Here is a 19,773-nt window from a genome sequence, read left to right as displayed (position 1 = left end):
GGAGGGTCTATCTTTGTCACCAGTAAAGACCCTGAACTACACCGTACCGTCTCCGAGTGGTTCCTGCTACCCCCATCATCCACGTCGGCTGCCCTGAGGCCATACCCCTCCCGTTGGGGGTTATACTATCACGCTGCATAATCCTACCACCGGCCTCAGCGGTCTGCCCTGCAGCAGCAGCTCCTTAGCTGTACTCAACGGGTGGCGTAGTCGTCCAACATCTACCGCTAATACAGCGCCACTTAGTCTGACTCCCTGGGCACGGACCGGATCACCGCCACGAGACTACAACCCTCAAAAGATCCGGCTCCGGGTAAGCTCCCGCGTGCGCAACGCAGTGCGACACAGGCCCAGGGGCGCGTCAACTTTTGGCGTAGTCGGCAGGATTTCATGCCCGCAACCACCGGGTACTGCGTGCCTGAAAAAGACTGTTCAAACTTACCTGTGGTGAAGATTCCTGCCATCCGGCGCCATCTTCCGCTTCCTTCCCGCCATCGGTGGAGTTTTCCCGCCATCCGGCGCCATCTTCAGCCTTCTTCCCGCCATACGTGGAGTTTTCCCGCCATTGGATGCCATCTTGAGGACGCCGCGCGGGAAGAAGAGGGGCGTGGACTCCGAAAGCGCGCGAGAACTGAAGCCCCGCCTCACGTCCGGACGTTGCGTAAGGTCCTGGAAGGAGCCCAGCAGATGCCGACGTCACAGGAGCGCGACGGAAGGTCCTCAACCCTGACGATCCACTGCGGAGCCGCGGCCTACGGAAGAGGATCATCGCAAGGTAGGCCACGGTCCACTAGGGGGGAGAAGGATGCCGGATACGGAGGAGAGCTTCACCGCTTCAACCCCCGCCAGCGCCACCGCTGTTGCGGTCATGCCTTTCACCATGCCCTATATCCCGGGGGCAGCCTGGCTACCCCAGTACTCAGGGGAGTCACATACCCTGCATGACTTTAGAGAAAAGCTGGATAGCCTCTTCCAGGTGTACCCCCTCACAGAGGAGCAAAAAGTGAGCATCCTGGTGGCCCAATTAACCGGGGCAGCCCAAAGGGAGGTAAAGTCCTGGCCACCTGGGGGGAGGACTGTCGCAGGGATACTAACCCGGCTGAGGGACACCTTTGATACCCGCACCTCAGCCGAGATCAAGCTTAGATTCTACGGGTGCAAACAGCGGGCACATGAGAGTATAAGGGACTATGCCCTGAACCTACAAGAGGCCCTGAGAGCCATTAAGCAGACCGACCCTGACGGCGTGGGAGACGAGGACAGGCTGTTGACTGAACAATTTATGGAGGGTTTATATTGCAATGCCCACCGAACCCAGTTGCGGGCAATGGCCTTACAGGACCCTCATCTGGGATTTGCACAGTTCAAGGACAGAGCCATCCGGGTGCTTCGAGAACCGGCACCAGGTGGCGTTGTGACCCCCAGACGCCCCACTACCACTTACCACCAGGAGGCGGCGCCCTTGTCGGCAGGGCCTGTGGGAGCTGATGCGCAGGCTTTGAACAATGACCCGGCTCCAGACCTGCACCATCAGGTCCAAGAGCTAGCTAAAAGCGTTGCTGCGCTAACCCGAACTGTGCAGTCTTTACAGGTTTCCACTCCAGGGAAGATCCAGCTGGCATCCGGACCGGAGGACATCCCGTGGCGTCGACCAAGGAGGACCCCACCGGCCAGAGGAAGACCCAGCGACCGATACAACGAGGACGGACGACCCATCTGCCGCCGCTGCAATCAACCCGGACATATGGCAAGGTACTGTCCTTTAAACTGGCACAACCTGGGGTAGAGGGCCAACCCCCAGGAAAAAGATCACCAGGCCCATCGAACTGGCGCGACAAATATGTGGGAGGACGTCCAGTCTTACCCGTGGTACTGGATGGCATTCCTATGAGTGCCCTACTGGACACCGGGTCACAGGTCACCACCATCCCGTACGTGCTCTTCAAGCAGTACTGGAATGACTCGGATATCACCCGCTACCCTGACGACGACTTGAGTATCATCGCCAGCAATGGTCAGCCCGTGCCACAGATTGGATTTAAAGAGGTGACCATTAAAATCGGTAGAGTCGAACTGGCAGCACAGGGACTGATCATTGTAGACATTGACAAACACGAGAGTCACCCAAAGATAACTCTAGGAACTAATGTAATTGAAAATTGTCTTGCAGAGGTGATTTTCCTTTTACAGCAGGTTGCCAAGAACGCCAGCTCCGGCCAGCAGCGAGTGCTCCAGAAAGAGATCCGGGCACTGATGCGACGGCAACAGCTAGAACTCTCCGGTGGTGAGATTGGTAGCGTGCGAATGTGTGACCCTTTCCCTATTGCCATGCCCCCGAAAAGTGAAATGATGATTTGGTGCCGGGCAGCTATTGGTCTGAGAGGTAGAGATTACCAGGCAATGGTAGAACCAGTTTACTCAGACAGTAGGCCCACCATTTTGACAGCACGGGGGGGTGGTCAATGTACGCCATGGGAGGGTGCCCGTTCGCATAATAAATATCGGGAAGAGGGAAGTGTACCTGCCCCGGTATGCCACGCTAGCCAAATTGTATACCATCAATCAAGATTCCATACAGTCCGTAGAACCCTTGCCTCCATCTTCCCCGGAGGAAGGTAACGGCTCTCAGAAAACAATGGAGGACTGGTGTCAGCAACTACATTTGGGTACTGACTCCACTCCCTCACACCAGAAACAGGGAGTCTATCGGGTGGTTCAAGAGTACGAGAGAGTGTTTAGTAAACACCCGTTAGACTTCGGGCGAGTCAAGGGGGTAGAACACCGCATCCCCACGGGAGACCATCCTCCCATAAAAGAGAGGTATCGACCCGTACCCCCTGCATACTACCAACACGCCAAGGGGATGCTTAGAGACATGAAGGAGGCTGGGGTAATCAGGGATAGCTGTAGCCCCTGGGCAGCTCCACTAGTCTTAGTCAAAAAGAAAGACAACACCATGAGGATGTGTGTAGATTACCGGAAAATCAACCGTATCACACACAAGGATGCGTACCCCTTACCAAGGATAGAGGAGTCTTTGGCTGCTTTAAGATCTGCTAACTTCTTCTCTACCTTGGATCTCACTAGTGGGTACTGGCAGGTTCCTGTAGCAGAGGCGGACCGGGAGAAGACCGCATTCACCACCCCGATGGGACTTAGCGAGTTTACCTGCATGCCGTTCGGACTCTGCAATGCACCAGGAACCTTCCAACGATTAATGGAGTGCTGTCTGGGCCACAGAAACTTCGAGACGGTCCTGTTGTACCTGGACGATGTCATCGTATATTCCAAGACGTATGAGGACCACCTGAAACACCTGGCGGAAGTGTTCGAAGCTCTGGCAAGCTACGGCCTAAAGGTGAAACCCTCCAAGTGTCACCTCCTGAAACCAAAGGTGCAGTACCTGGGACACGTGGTGAGCGCTGATGGAGTGGCTCCCGACCCTGATAAGATCACCGCAATTAAGGAATGGCCAAGTCCCTCCAGTGTAAAGGAAGTGCGGCAGTTCCTCGGGTTGGTAGGCTATTACCGCAGATTCATCCCCGGTTTCACCAAAAAGGCAGCTCCTATGCAGGACCTCCTGATAGGTCAGTCCCGGAAGGCCAAGAACCAGAAGCCACCCTTCAGATGGGAGAAGTTAAAAGAAGAGTCCTTCCGCCAGCTGAAGATGGCCCTCACGGGGGATGAAATCCTGGCGTACCCTGATTACAGCCAGCCCTTTATCCTCTACACCGACGCAAGTAACATCGGGCTAGGAGCCGTACTGTCCCAGATCCAGCAGGGGAAAGAACGAGTAATCGCTTACGCCAGCCGAAAACTGCGACCCACCGAAAGAAACCCTGAGAATTACAGCTCATTTAAGCTAGAGTTCCTGGCAGTGGTGTGGGCAGTCACCGAACGCTTTAAGCACTACCTCGCTTCTTCCCGGTTCACCGTGTACACGGATAACAACCCGTTGACACACCTGGACACGGCAAGACTCGGTGCCCTAGAGCAGAGATGGATGGCCCGTCTGTCCAACTACGAGTTCACAATCAAATACCGGGCAGGACGCTCCAATACCAACGCGGACGCCCTGTCCAGGATGCCAAACCTACCGGACGTAGGAGAAGATCCAGAGGGACTGGAAGAAGTCGAACTCCCCGCGTTCCACCGTCATGGGACTATCCAGTATTCCCATCCTTTAAGGAGTAAGCAAGCCGCTACGTTTAACCCCTTGCCTCACTACAACTGGGAGGAAACGCAAGACAGTGACCCTGCCGTCCGGCTGGTGAAGGAGATGCTGACTCGGCCAGAGGCTCGCCTTGACCCAGACGCTCCGGAGGAAGCCAAGCAACTGTGGGCTGAGAAGAGTCGACTGTTCCTTTACAAGGGGAAGTTGTGCCGCAGAATGGTTAACTCCCGGACGCATGAACTAATCTGGCAAGTAGTGGTGCCACGGAGAGACGCAGCCATGGTGATGGAAGCATACCACGACGGGACTGGACACTTCGGATGGAAGAAGCTGGAGTTCCTGCTGCGTGGGCGGTTCCACTGGGTAGGCATGAGGGGAACCATCGAGAGGTGGTGCAGAGACTGTGGCCCGTGCAACCTAAGAAGGAAGGACCGTGCCAGCCAGAAGACTCCCCTGCAGTCCATCGTCACCCGGCAGCCGTTGGAACTGGTAGCCTTGGATCATGTAAAACTGACCCCAAGCAGAAGTGGCTACGTCTACGCGATAACCATTGTGGATCATTACTCCCGGTTCTTGGTTGTCGTCCCCGTTAAGGACTTAACGGCTCAAACAGCAGCTAGAGCCTTCCAGCAGCACTTCTGCCGTCCACACGGGTACCCGGACCAAGTGCTGACGGACCAGGGACCTGCCTTTGAAGCGGAGGTCTTCCAGGAATTCTGCAATCTGTATGGCTGCCGGAAGATAAGGACGACACCCTATCATCCGCAAACTAATGGACTTTGTGAGAAAATGAACCAGGTGGTAATGGATCTCCTGAAAACGTTGCCCCTGGAAGAACGCAGTCTGTGGCCTGAGAAGCTGCCCGATCTGGTGGACCTATACAACCACATCCCGGTAGGTTCCACCAACTGTACCCCGGCTTACCTAATGAGGGCGAGACCTGGTAAGTTACCTGTTGACCTGGAAATGGGAGTCCTGACACCCGAGGACACTTCACCAGAAGCAGACTGGGACACAGAGAGGCAGCAGCAGTACCGGAAAGTACAGGAGAGCGTGGAGCGAAGTCTCTGTCAGGCTAGGGAAAGACAAGAGAAAACTTACAACCAGTATGCTCCCGCTGTTCCCCTGGTACCCGGAGAGCAGGTCTTGAAGAGGAAAAGACGGCTCCACAAGTTGGACGACCAGTGGGAGAAGGACCCGTACACCGTACTGCCCTCAAGCCACGAGAACCCGAAAGTCTGTACCATCAGTAAAGACGGAGGGGAGACCATAGCCATTGTATCCCGGGATCACCTGAAGAAGTGTCCTGAACAGCTACGGAACCCTGAAGAGGAACAAGAAGACCATCGACCCGTAGAGGAAAGGGAAGATATGGTTAGTACTGTGCTCGGAGACTTCCATCGGTCCTGGACTCAAGTCAATGGTGCAGTTGTGGTACCCGTCCTCACGTTCCTCCAACCAGCATCCCAAGTGCCTACGGAGCAACAGGTAGAGCTGGAAGAGCAGCCGGTCCAGGAGGCAGAAGACTCCACACAAGCAGAACAGGAGGATCAACCCTCTGCTTATAGTGAGCCTGCCGTACCCCTAGTGAGCCAAAGAGCCGGTAGACAGCTGCCCAGTTTACCCTTGACAGCTCCTACACCCTGTAGTTCAGGGCTAGACAGTCAGCTCCGTAGGTCCACTAGGGCCACTAGAGGCCAGTTACCCGCACGTTGGAGGATTTGAAGTGTATAAATTGTTTTATTTGTGGTTACCTGTTTTTCTTGTTGCTTGTGTATAATTATGTGTTTCTAGTTATTTATAGGAGTCCTTGGTGGATTTACCGGGAATCCTTGTACATGGTTGGAGCGTAACCTAGGAATGGACTAAAGACTGTTAAGGACTCGGGGCAGGACAGACCCCTACCTGGTTACGTCTCCCTGTTTTGGTGAAATGGACACCTTGCTTTTCTTCAAAAACTGCACCCGGTTGCGGACACGCCGTGACCATCTTTATATGTTTTTCTTATTGTACTGTTATTGTTTATACCTTGTTATGTTTAAAAATATGTTTAGTCCCGGAGTACTAAATTTCACTAGGGGGGAATGTGGCACCCCAGGGGTCTGGTTTCCACAGTAACAGCAATGTTATGTCTGAGAGCAGGTGGGAGGTCTCTTGGTCAGGAATCCTATGCATGCCACACCTCCTGCCCAGTCCTGGGAGGGGAAGAACTTCCCCTATATAAACCTGGGGCTGAGGCAGGGTTAGTGAATAGAGAAGAAGTAGAGACAGAGAAGCAGATATAGGAAAAGAACATCAGGAGCTCTGTGGGAGCAGTGCTACAAGGAGTCAGTGGCTGGCAGCTGCAGAGCTCGCCCTGACTGAGAAGTTATCACCGGACCCGGAGTCCGAGGCTGTGGGGACTAACTCCTATCCAACAGCAGAAACCGACCGGCAGGGGATTGCAGGTCCTCTGGCCCAGAAACCCGAAGGCACGGTCACACGCGTGGGACCAGCACCGCCGTCGTGGAGCGGAAGCTACTAGAAGGCCCCGAGTCACCGGCCATACGAGTGAGCACCACACGGTACACTCAGGGACGTGGGCTACTTATACCCGCCTCTAGCAAGGTAGCCAGAAGAGTATCGTTAGTTTGGGAGGCCTACAACTCCGCCTGGCCAGGGGAGATCCCATCTGCTCAAGGACTGACCAGGCCCCAATCGCTAGCCAGTACTCCGGGAGGGTCTATCTTTGTCACCAGTAAAGACCCTGAACTACACCGTACCGTCTCCGAGTGGTTCCTGCTACCCCCATCATCCACGTCGGCTGCCCTGAGGCCATACCCCTCCCGTTGGGGGTTATACTATCACGTTGCATAATCCTACCACCGGCCTCAGCGGTCTGCCCTGCAGCAGCAGCTCCTTAGCTGTACTCAACGGGTGGCGTAGTCGTCCAACATCTATCGCTAATACAGCGCCACTTAGTCTGACTCCCTGGGCACGGACCGGATCACCGCCACGAGACTACAACCCTCAAAAGATCCGGCTCCGGGTAAGCTCCCGCGTGCGCAACGCAGCGCGACACAGGCCCAGGGGCGCGTCAGTTGCATTTGGAGAGAGGTCAACAAGGCCTATGATGAAAGGAACACCATTCCTACTGTAAAGCACAGAGGTGGATTGCTGATGTTTTGGGGATGTGTGAGCTACAAAGTCACAGGAAACTTGGTAAAAGTTGAAGGAAAGGTGAATGTGGCATGTAATCAGCAAATACTGGAGGCAAATTGCACTCATCAGCCCGGAATCTACGCATGGGACGTACTTGGACGTTCCAACATGACAATGATCCAAAACATAAAGCCAAGTCGACCTGTCATTGACTACAGTAGAACAAAGTGAAGGTTCTGGAGTGGCCATCTCAGTCTCCTGACCTCAATATCATTGAGCCACTCTGGGGAGATCTCAAGCGCGCAGTTCATGCTAGACAGCCCAGGAAATTACAGGAACTGGAGGCTTTTTGCCAAGAAGAATGGGCAGCTTTACCTTCTGAGAAAATAAAGAACCTCATCCACAACTACCACAAAAGACTTCAAGCTGTCATTGATGTTAGAGGGGGCAATACATGGTATTAAGAACTGGAGTATGTGAACTTTTGATCAAGGTCATTTGGATGTTTTTGGTTGTCATTAAGATTTAAAAAGAGAGAAAACACAGTAGTTTGACAATAAATGGCTTCACCCAACCAATAACCATGAGTGGAGAAAATTTTTTTTTATCATTCATATTCACTGAAACAAGGCCAAGAAAGCAAAAATTCTCCCGGGGTATGTCAACTTTTGAGCACAACTGTATGTTTAACTCTGAAACTTTAAAGTCTGCTGGGGACTGAGCTGCCAGTTGCACCTCGCCCGCTGCCCTGGATTGACAGGTGTCTCCGCGAGCTTGTATAGGCAGAGACCTATCAATCCAGTGAAGCGGTTGTGGAGAAGCCACCAGGCACCAGCCTGTCCGACTATTCTCCAGCGCGGCATTGTTCCTGGTGGCTTTTAATGTAGTTTTTTTTTCTCTGAAACGCCTTTCAGAGCTAAACATACCTGGCTGAGATCATACAGCCAGTGGCTAATACATGCTGCCCTTGTATAGGGCAGCATGTGTCACCTGTCGGGTTCCCATTTTAAAACTCTCCATTGCGGTTTCTTCTTCAGAACGTCTTACCTTGTTTCTCCACAGTTAATACAGAGGAGCAGCCCTGAAGAAAGAGAACGACTGATCAAGCAACTTAATGAAGAATTGCGGTTAGAAGAAGCTAAACTGGTGCTACTTAAAAAGCTCCGCCAGAGTCAGATCCAGAAAGAAACTGCACCACGAAAGGTTAATTTAATTTTCAGCCTTAGATGAGGGCAGCTAAATTCCACATTGGGTCAGATCTGTAATTGATCCCATTCAGAATTAACCCCATAACCTGTGATGCATATTTTTATGGTAGATCGTGGTATGGAACAGGCTCAGAAACGCAGTCCGCTCCATATCATGCAGATGCCGGCTGTGTTATACAGTCGACATCTGCATATAGCAGCAGAGAATTAGCTATGATTGCTGCTGTTTTTTTTTCTCTGAATTAAAAGGCAGCTATTGATTATGGTCAGCGACATTTAAATATGCTGGTGGCCAATGTGCTCATACTTTTTCCAATCCCACCTACATCGTGATTGCAGGGGGCAGATGGTTTACCATGGCAGCCTGGGGCCTCCCGATAGAAATACCAAATGGCAGAGGCCTATGAAGCCCAGTCATAGGAGAATGTTGCTGACACTATATAATTCCATACATTAGTATTGCTGTATATGCCATAAGCAATCATGCAATCGCAAAATGAAATCCTAAAAAAAAATAAAAATGTAAGAAATTATTTTAAAAAATATAATATATAATACACATGGGTGTGTATCTGTATGGTTTGTAGTGTCTGTGAAAGTCAGATCATAATATAAAATTATATAGCCTGTAACACTGAAAAAGAAAAAAAAATGGAATTGCTCTTTTGTTGGTTGCCATTTTTCTACACATACTTCCCCAAGAACGGCAATAAGTGATTAAAAATGTTGTATGCACCCAAAAATGGAATTTTTTAAAACAAGTCCTCATATACAGTACAGACCAAAAGTTTGGACACACCTTCTCATTTAAAGATTTTTCTGTATTTTCTTGACTATGGAAATTGTACATTCACACTGAAGGCATCAAAACTATGAATCAACACATGTGGAATTATATACTTAACAAAAAAGTGTGAAACAACTGAAAATATGTCATATTCTAGGTTCTTCAAAGTAGCCACCTCTTGCTTTGATGACTGCTTTGCACACTCTTGGCATTCTCTTGATGAGCTTCAAGAGGTAGTCACCGAAAATGGTTTTCACTTCACAGGTGTGTCCTGTCAGGTTTAATAAGTGGGATTTCTTGCCTTATAAATGGGGTTGGGACCATCAGTTGTGTTGTGCAGAATTTTTGATGCCTTCAATGTGAATGTACAATTTTCATAGTCATGAAAATACAGAAAAATCTTTAAATGAGAAGGTGTGTCCAAACTTTTGGTCTGTACTGTAGAAGGAACAATGGTACACCATAACCCTGCAGATTCATCTTGACAGGTTATGTCTACCCCAAAATGAATGCCTCAAAACAAAACTCCCTTTACTTAATCACGCTCACCCCGTTTTTCAGTACATGAAATGGTAGTGTTAGGACGAGTTTCAATTTTGAACACCACCAGTCTAAAACAAGTCATCAAATGGCTATGTAAATGGAAAAATTAAAAAAAAATTGTTCCTTGACAGAGTAAAAAATGTAAAGTTGCCTGGTAATGACTGAGTGAAAAATCTAGCCCTCCTTATGTACATCCTAATAAATGTTAGGCTAATTCTACTGTAGTAATGACTTGCATGTTCTTCTGGCAGGTACCATCATGTATTGGTGGCACTGTTATTCCTCCCCCTTTAGTACAAAAGTGGGCAACAGACACCAGGCAAGCAATCCACACAGATAGTTATGAGACCACTTGTCAGAGGTGCCCAGGTAAGAATCCTTTGCTTTTGTCTAACCATTCTTTTCTCGTGCCAGATAAAGGATAATTGCCAGCACTGTGAACATGGTGCTTTGGATATACTGTGCTAGTGTGTGTATAGAACGCATTGAAGCACCCTGTCCCTAAATATATTCTGTACGAAACATGTATTGACCCAGTATTAATGCCATGTGAGAATTGCTAACTTAGTAGGTGAGAGTCCTTGCTTTGACTTCTACTTTCTATTCGACTCAGTTCTTAAAACTGAAATTTCTGACTTTACCATAGATACTCCATGTCAAGCCTCATTCAGACATCCATGATTTTTCATGTATGCAAAAAACATTTTTTGACCATCAGTGATTTTTACATGAGGAAAAATAAATTACAAAGCCTCTCCTTTACACTGCAGTGTTAATCATGGACAGCGCATGGATTTCACACTGATGCCATCCATGAGCTGTCTGTGATTTTCATGGCTCCATAGACTTATATGGGTGATTTTCATCAGTGAGGCTAATTAAAAAAAAAAAAAAGATATTTCTCAGTTTTTATTTTATTTTTTTGCAAAAGAAGGCTGACATATGAACAGTCCCTTAAACCATGATAGGTACGTTTTCTATCCGTGAAAATCGCAGGTGGAACACATACGTGAAAAACTGACTTCTGAATGCAATCTAAAGGCCCTGTCACACACAACGAGATCGCTAGCGAGATCGTTACTACGTCACGGTTTTGAGATCGCTGGAGAGATCGTTGGGGAGCCGTCAAACATGTAGAACTTGCCAACGATTTCGGCCGCCTCAACGATCTAACTAACGATCTCGTTGGTCGCTGGGGCGCTTTCACACAGCAGCTATTTCAACGATCCACACTTTGATAGGGACTGTACTGTGTCACAAAGGCGTGCATAAAATTACCTTTCCGCGCCCACACATCTCCGATTGGTGGACGCTACTGCGTTCTGATTGGCGGCAGGTTTAAAATAAGGCGACGTTGCAGCAATTCCGTTCCTTTGTTCCTATCTGCGCTCTGCTTTCGGATCGTAGCAGTGTTCTCCGGGCAAGATTCGTCCATCTGGGATTTGTTGAAGCCTTGTCAGCATCCTGATTTTTGGATCCTAGTAGCGTTCTACAGCTGTGATTCCATTCATATGTGGATTTTCTTCAGCTGTGACTCAACATCGATTTTTGGGTTCTTCAGGCAGCTATATTGCTTTGTTTACACGGTAAGTTATTTTAGTGGATTTTTGCCACACCCAACAAGTATACATTTGCTTATGCATTGGAGGCCATTTTTAAGGGAGTCAACAAATGGTGTGCAGTATTTTTTAATATGTTTTAAAATGTTTCATGTATGCTCATTGTATGCTATCCTTTTTCAGATGGCTTTCAAAAGTGAAGAGTTTGTGAGGGAAATGATTGACCTCTACCGCTCCCTGCCGTGCCTCTGGCAAATAAAATCAACAGACTACTGCAATAGAGAGAAAAAGAGGGAGGCATACCAGCAATTGATTGCCCTCTTTAAAAGGCATGGCCCCAACGAGAAGGTGGATGAAGAGCTGGTGAAGAGAAAGATCCAGGGTCTACGCACCGTATATAAGAAAGAACTCAACCGGGTGGAGAAGTCAAAGAAGTAGGGTACCGGCACAGATGAGGTTTATGTGCTGACATTATGGTATTATGACTTGCTTGCCTTCACCCGTGACCAGGAGCTACCTCGGCGAATGGCGTGTACGATGCGGCCGACCCCGGAAGAAGACCCCGACATCCGGACTGACTCCCCTGTTGAAGATGTAAGTACCTTCTTTGCTTCCCTGTAAATAGCATTTATACTTTCAATGTACATGCCATAGTTTAGCCGCCCCTCATATTTGTTTTTAAGTGCACGTGTACCCATGCTGGTCATAACATACCTGCTGGATGTTGTAACCAAATCTTAACTTTAATTTTGTGTTCCCACAGCACCATCGGCAAGATGACGACATCCCGGCTACGGAACGTGGTATGGAGGAGGCGAGTGTGCTGTCAAGGAATGAGGAACCTATGGCATCGGCGAATGAAGACCCTATGGCTTCTACAAGAGAAGACCTTGTGCCTCGGCGACAAAGAAAATCAAGGAAAAGAAAGGCCAGCTTGCCGCCATCGCCAGATCTAATATCTCTGGCGAACAAGATTCTACTGCTGCAGACCCAGGCCAAGCGGGACAACTTTGCAACATTTGCTGGCGAGAGACTACAGAGGCTGGATGACCGACAGAGGGCGCACGCAGAAAGGGTCATGTTTGAGACTTTAAATAAAGCGGCAGCCGGTGAACTTAATGAAACTTCTACTGTACATACTCTGATCGACCCTGGCCATTTTCAACAACATTCTTGGACCCATATGCCGGACCCACTTCGCAGCACACCAGTGCAGAGGATCCGGCATCCACAAAGCCTTGCCCCCTCCCCCCCCCCCCCACAGTATCCCATGTGTTCTGATTCTTTTGTTTCCCCCAGGCATGGATACACAAATACAGGCAATCGATATGAAGAACTGTAGTGATGTTTCATTTCAATTTTTGTTATCATTTTGTAAATATTGTTAATTTAATACTTATTTAAATTCTTCACATTTTTGTTTGTTTATAAAAAAAATGTTTTATTGTCCTCTTTTTTAACTTTACCCCTGCCCTCTGATCTCACCCTGATTGAAATAAAAATGTGTTTTTGTTGTCTTATTTTCTGCTTTACCTCCTCCCGAGGGTGGGACCCCTCACCCCTGCCCTCCGATCCCTTCCCAATCTCCGTTCCCTCCCCTCCATTCCCTACCCTCTATTCCCATTCCCATCACCTCCTCCCCTTCTCCTCTTCCGGCTCCAGGCTTTATCACCTGTCTTCTGTCTTCTCCCTGTGTCCTCTGGTCTTCTCCACAGCTGGTCTTCTTCCCCTCCTCTTCCTACTTCCCTTGTTTTAGTCTTTGGGGTCATAGTCATGGTGCACTGTATGGCAATGATCTGCCATACCATGCACCCTGAGTCTGACTCTGATTATAGGTTGTATATACTAGATTCTTGATAGGGCGTTGATCCAGGGAACTAGTCTGATTGCCGTATGTGGAGTCAGGAAGGAATTTTTTTTACCCGAAACGGAGCATGTTTTTTTTTTGCCTTCCTCTGGATCAACATGTTAGGTCTTCCTTCAACTTTTCATACTATGTTCCTATTCTTTCCTATTCTTTCCTCTTCTCTCTTCTTGAATTAGCTGGCATCTGTGAAAGCCGACTTCAGACGGCTTTCCTGCCCCCACACAACATCAGCTGATAACCTCAATTAGCAGGCGGCTATGAAAGCCGACTTCAGACGGCTTTCCTGCCCCCACACAACTTCAGCTGATAACATCAATTAGCAGGCGGCTATTAAAGCCGACTTCAGACGGCTTTCCTGCCCCCACACAACTTCAGCTGATAACATCAATTAGCAGGCGGCTATTAAAGCCGACTTCAGGCGGCTTTCCTGCCCCCACACAACTTCAGCTGATAACATCAATTAGCAGGCGGCTATTAAAGCCGACTTCAGGCGGCTTTCCTGCCCCCACACAACTTCAGCTGATAACATCAATAAGCAGGAGGGTGTGAAAGCCGACTTTGGAGTCGGCTTTCCTGCCCCTGCACTGCTCGTCAGGCAGTATCACACAGGATAGGATTAGATAAACAACTCGTCAGGCAGTATCACACAGGATAGGATTAGATGCACAACTCTTCAGGCAGTATCACAAAGAATAGGATTAGATACACAACTCTTCAGGCAGTATCACAAAGAATAGGATTAGATACACAGCTCTTCAGGCAGTATCACAAAGAATAGGATTAGATACACAACTCGTCAGGCAGTATCACACAGGATAGGATTAGATACACAGCTCTGCAGACAGTATCACACAGGATAGGATTAGATACACAACTCGTCAGGCAGTATCACACAGGATAGGATTAGATACACAACTCTTCAGGCAGTATCACACAGGATAGGATTAGATACACAACTCAGCAGACAGTATCACACAGGATAGGATTAGATACACAACTCGTCAGGCAGTATCACACAGGATAGGATTAGATACACAACTCTTCAGGCAGTATCACAAAGAATAGGATTAGATACACAACTCAGCAGACAGTATTCGGAGTTGGCTTTCCTGCCGCCGCACAAAATCAGCTGATAACCTAAATTAGCCCGCAGGCACAGACCCCGTAAGTATCGCGGTTCTCTCCAGCAGCCGCCGACATCAGCGCTGTAGTGCAGAGTATTGCTGTGCGGAGACCGGCTCTCTGCACAGCAATACCAGTGTCAGCCGCCGGCCTATCAGAGGCCAGCAGCTGACATCTGCGTCCCAGCGCAGCAGCGTATGACGTCACTGCCATGCGCAGATGTCAGCTGCTGGCCTCTGAAAGGCCGGCGGCTGGCACTGGTGTTGCTGTGCAGAGAGCCGGTCTCCGCACAGCAATACTCTGCACTACAGCGCTGATGTCGGCGGCTGCTGAAGAGAGCCACGATACTTACGGGGTCTGTGCCTGCGGGCCGCATGAAGCAGCTGGAGGGTCCGCATGCGGCCCGCGGGACGCGTGTTTGAGACCTCTGATCTATACAGATGCATACATATAATGGGTGTGAGTGATGAAACATCTTGTTTGTTTGTAACAAAGTGTAGACAACAGTGGATATAAACTTTAACTTTTTTTTATAAAAATAGAAAAAATATAACAACAAACCAAAAAATATCAACAACATAACAAAAAAAAATTTATTGGCTGCCGCGACTCTCATGGGCTGCCACAAATTTTGCCAGCATCACTCCGAGCTGGTGGATCTCTTCACTCAGTCTCCATTGTGATGCCAGGAGATCTTGTAATGTTGGGATTTCTACGGAGGTAATTGTTAAACTTAAGTCCAATAATTCTGTACATTCATCAAATTAAGGCTATGTGCCCACGATGCACCACACCCGGGTACTATTCGCACATTAGAACGCGCTAATTACGCAAGTACAGATGCAGTATTGCGGAATTGGCGCATTATAATGCAGGTCAATGGCGGCGCAAAAAAACCCTTCTGCAAAATAATTGGTAGTGCTGCGTTTTTTTTCGCAATGATAATCTGCAGCTGAAATTTCTGCAGCATGTGCACAGCACATACGGATTATCATTGATGAACATGGCAGACCTTCTACCATGCGCTTTTAATGCATTTCCACAGCTGCAAAAACGCTGCAGAAACGCCTTAAAAAACGCATCGTGGGCACACAGCCTATCAGGTACATGTTTGGTATTTAACACTTACGGTTTTCGGTTTGCTCGGATGATGACGAGCTGAGTGACCACCCGGATCCCCTGGCATCACCGGCTAGGGAAAGACACTACACTTCATAGTACATGACAGCCCTATACTTTCCAAGTTGTATGGACCGTATTCTATGTGAAAGCATTACCGTAAGATGAAGCTGTAACTAATGTGCTGCCATATATTGTGCTAACATATTTTAAAACCACTCACCACGATGGGGCAAAGTCTGTGACCGGATGCTGACGATACGGTCGGCAGACCTATACTTCAGGTCCGCCAGCTTTTTTCTGATTTGGGAAGCAGAGCGCTGCACCCCAAATCTCCGGACCAGGCCCCGACCGATCCTCTGCAGCACCGCCTGTTTATGGAGCACTGGATGTTCAGAGTGCACAAGGCACTCATAATCCAGTGCATCCAGCTGCTCCACAAGATAACGCACCTCAGCATCACCCCAAGGAGATGCTCTCACCCTGGATGCCATATTGCTGTTAATGAGCTAGGCCGCAACTACGTCGTAAGACCCGCCCACGACGCATCAACGTCGGTAACCACGCCCATGACGCATCAACGTCGCCCATAAAGCGCCGGTTCATTAGAGAACGCTACTGCGACCTGAATTATTAGCATCTCTGTCAGACTGGAGACGCTGTATTGATAATGCGTCATCTGTAGAACGCAGCAGTGTCTCCAGTCTGACGGTCACACAGGAACACTGGTGTCTAGGTGGTTTTAAGTAGAAATATGTATCTATATTTTTATATAGGTATGCATACTTTTGTGTTTGTGAGTATGTGTGTGTATATCTAGTTATTTGTATATAAGTGTGGATATGGGTGTAGATTTTTATGTATCTGAATATGTATGTGTATATGGATGTATATGTATACATATGAGTACAACAGTGGCGTACCGCCATTGGTGGCAGGCCACATAACTGCTATGGGGCCCGTGGCCGTAAGGGGCCCGTGAGCCGGCAGACCCCATAGCAGTCTCCCCCATTCTGTACCCCACGCTCCGCTGTTTGATTGCCGCCGCCGCCCACTGCCACTGTGTTCAGACATGGCCGCGCCTTTAATTGTGCTTGAGTCGGCCCTGCTGCGGCATTACTACAAGACACAGCCGCACAGCACACTACACGCAGCCATTACTGAGTACAGTGCCGGTGGGTGGCGGTTAATCAAACAGCGGCAACGCTGCTACGATGCACCACGCTGTGTCAGACATTGGAGCTGCCAGCTGCTGTCGTGATGAGAGAGACAGGCTGCAGAGACTGAAGCAGCGGGGAATAAGGAGTGGTAAGTATGTATTTATATATTTTTGTAAATCAGTCAGTACTGATAATACTGGAGGACTGGGGCTGCCTTTTACCCTATGGGGGGCTGCATTATACTGTGTGGAGGACCACAGCGAGTGCATTATGTATATGTATGCATATGTATATGCTCTCCCATCCTGGTATACAGGGCTGTGGAGTCGGTAAGTCAAACCGACTCCTCAATTTCCATGACTCCGACTCCACGACTCCAACTCCCTCATACATGGCTCATGTGATACATTAGGGTCATTACACTGTGCATGTGGAGGCTAAAAAGGAGGAATTCACCATCGGGGTATCATACTGTGTTAAGGGGGACACTTTTGTTGGCATCACATTTTTATGGGGCTATGAAAGAGGAATCTAGGAGTTCAGAAAGGAAGAAAGCTGCTATGCAAAGGCTGGAAGGTTGTGAGATCTGCTCTTCTGTGTCCCCAACAATTATTTACTTTTTTTTTTTTTTTGTGGGGGGGTTCCCAATTATAACTTCTGCTATGGGCTCCCATGATTCCTATGTACGCCCCTGGAGTAGTACACGTATGTATATACGGGCCCTTACTACTGAAACAATGAGAAACAAAGCGTTTGCAAAGTTAAACACAGTTTATTACACAAATCAATACAAAACTGAAAGTAGTGTATAATTGTCAGTAGTTGCCCACTATAAGTTCTGATGCTGCCAAGTAACAGCACCAGGACCGTTAAAATACTGGCAGTAGTTGTCGCGGCTGGTCTTCGCATCATGGGTGTTTCTGCCATATCCCACTGGTTGAAGGCCTACAATTGCAGGATCGTTTGCACGCCATTCTCCGAGCTCCACTTCCCCATTGGCTAGGTCCACAGAGTCCACGAAGCCAGGCGGACAGTACGTAATTGCATCACGTCGACGAAGAAAGTTGTGAAGCGTGCAACAGGCCAAAACAACAGAGTCTATTGATGTAAGCTTCATGTTAATTGGCGTGTGAAAAACTCTGAAGCGGTTGGCCATGATACCGAAGGCATTTTCGACAACACGACGTGCCCTTGACAAACGATAATTGAAAATTCTTCTTTCCTGGGTAAGACTTTTTTGGGGGAACGGTTTAATAAGATTGGGATGAAGTGGGAAGGCTTCATCGCCGACAAAAACAAAATTAAGGTTACCTGTAGTCTCTGAGTTGGGAGGCAAGTGTAGGTCACAGTTGTCCAATCGCTCTCCAAAAAGTGTGTGCTCTAAAACACCACCATCAGAAACCCTGCCATTCATGCCAACATCTACATTTATAAATTCGTAATTGGCGTTAACAAGGGCCATCATGATGATGCTGAAATAGCCCTTATAATTATAAAAATAGGATTCGCTATTTGGTGGCTGAGTGATTCGGACATCTTTCCCGTCCAAAGCCCCACCACAGTTAGGGAACTGCCACAGCTGCTCAAAATCAGAGGCAATCTTTTTCCATTCCTCCTCCGTGTTGGGAAACTGTATGTAACTACGTAGACTGTGGTAAATTGCATTACATGTCTCCGGGATTAGAACACTGAGCATGGGCCTTGAAATGGCTGCAGAAAAATGCAAGTCTTGGAGTGAGCGTCCGGTGGCCAGGAATCTCAGTGTGACTGCCAATCTTTCATCTGCCGGAATGGCAGCACGCATCGCTGTATCCTTCCGTTGAATACGTGGCGTAACTCGTTCCAGTAACTCTTTAAAAGATTCCTCTGACATCCTCAGATAGTTGCGGAAATCATGAGGATTCTTCTCCTGAAGCTCTCTTACAAGTTGCATGTGGGACAATTCAGACCTCTTCTGCAGCCACTCTCTGGTCCACATGCGACGCTTTCGTTTGGAACGCCTTTGTAGCTCTCGTGCCTCATCTTGACGCCGAGCTTCCTCAACCAGCAATGCAGCAACCACTATAACACACTGCCCGTCGTCCATGATGTGCAAACTGCAAACATAACATGAAAAGATGAGAACACTTTCAACAAAACAATTAACACAAGTATTGAAACTGTATATAAAAAATATCATGGAAAACCATGTTCCATTCTGTAAGTGAGCATGACAGAAAACGTGCTGTGTGGGTGCGTGTGCACGAGACCCCTAAAATATCTGTCCATGCAAAAGCATATATATATATATATATATATATATATATATATATACAGATAGAAGCCAAGCCCTCCCTCCCTGAAAAGCAAAGATAACAGATAATTGGTAGATGTGCGATAAAAGAATAAAAATGGAAAAGCATTTGAGACCTCAAACAATACCTACCTCACTAAAGATGCCTGATTTGTTCAAAGCGGAGTCACAGCAGGAGAACGCTACAATGATCCGCAAAGATCAGCACTAGTCCAATGAATGGATATTAACAGCCCGGAGAACTCTGCTAGGATCTGCAATCAAGCACGAGGTCAGAAACAAAGGACGGAATCGCTATTCTGTTGCCTTCTTTATGCGCGGCCGGAAATGAGAACGCTGTAGCGACCACCAATCGGGGACGAGGGGCGCGGAAAAATCCAATTTATGCCCGCCTACGTGTCTCAGTTCTGAATCGCTGACGAGGTCGTTGGCTAGGTGTCAAATACAGCGATGCACACTGCCCAGCGGGAGTGCAACGACCCAGGAATGGTCCAGGAAGCTTTGTAACGATCAGCGATCTCACAGCAGAGGCCTGATCGTTGCTACCTGTTGCGTCACAAAACCCGTGACGTATCAACGATCTCGCTAGCGATCTCGTTATGTGTGACAGGGCCTTAAAGAGACTCTGTCATCACAGAATAACTAATCAAACCAATCGCAGCCCCTCAGTATATCATGGCACCCTGTATTTTGATTGGCAGCTGTAGCTTTATAGACTTGAGTGGGGGTCTCAAACATTTGGCCACAGAGGCTGCTTCATGCAGCCCGCAGGCACCATACACCTTGAGGATTGTGGCACG

At 48.5% G+C, this 19,773-nt stretch overlaps 1 pseudogene; it reads right to left on the bottom strand.

Annotated features, from left to right (window-relative positions):
• The window catches only part of LOC141234832 (translation factor GUF1, mitochondrial-like), an 83,496-nt pseudogene extending 75,161 nt beyond the window's left edge, over positions 1–8,335 (bottom strand).
• Positions 8,336–19,773: the final 11,438 nt, after the last annotated feature.

The sequence above is a fragment of the Phyllobates terribilis genome, unplaced genomic scaffold (genome assembly GCF_046119375.1).
Source record: "Phyllobates terribilis strain yellow unplaced genomic scaffold, ASM4611937v1 Scaffold_644__1_contigs__length_891845, whole genome shotgun sequence".
NCBI lineage: Eukaryota > Metazoa > Chordata > Amphibia > Anura > Dendrobatidae > Phyllobates > Phyllobates terribilis.
This window is presented reverse-complemented; position numbering and strand designations above follow the sequence as displayed.